Source organism: Fistularia commersonii, chromosome 1 (assembly GCF_037954325.1).
Source record: "Fistularia commersonii isolate RoL2024-O1a breed Wild chromosome 1, RoL_Fcom_v1.0, whole genome shotgun sequence".
NCBI classification, from domain to species: Eukaryota; Metazoa; Chordata; class Actinopteri; order Syngnathiformes; family Fistulariidae; genus Fistularia; species Fistularia commersonii.
The window spans coordinates 19,615,340-19,615,919 of record NC_141284.1 but is presented as its reverse complement, the minus strand read 5'-3'; positions in this window follow the sequence as shown (position 1 = coordinate 19,615,919).

Genomic DNA, 580 nt, shown 5'->3' with positions numbered 1-580 from the left:
ACCACAAAGGAAAGGAAAAGGAAGTCACACTGGTGGCACAAGCTCGCCGAAGGTCCAGATTCTGATCGGCTATTTCCTTCTCAGTGGTTCTATCTGAGACGTCGGTGATGGAAACAGCTGGTGAAAGTTCTCCCTCTCTGAAGAACTCAGGAGCTTCTCACCATCTCCACCAGAGGGGAATCCTCACAACTACGCTCAAAAGTCACAATTCCTCCTCCACATAGACGCACCGGTAGTAATACTGCAGTAGTACTTCTCTGCAGTGATGTGTACTTTTACTCCCGGTGCTTTCCGGTACACGTCTGCAGGTCCACGTAACGTACTTTTCTTGACGTATCACGCCCGGTTCCCGAACACCAGGCCCTCGGAACCGGTCGGTCCAGCTCCCCCGCGGGCCAGTGTGTGTGTGTGTGTGTGTGTGTGTGTGTGTGTGTGTGTGTGTGTGTGTGGAGCGAGCCGCGACGCCGCCGCGCGTCCGTGGCCCTTTAAGAAACTCCATGTTTTCGCTCGGCGGTGCGTCAACATGATGCTGTTATGTAAAGACGCGCCGCGGTGAGACGCGGTGTTCCGAGCGCGGCGC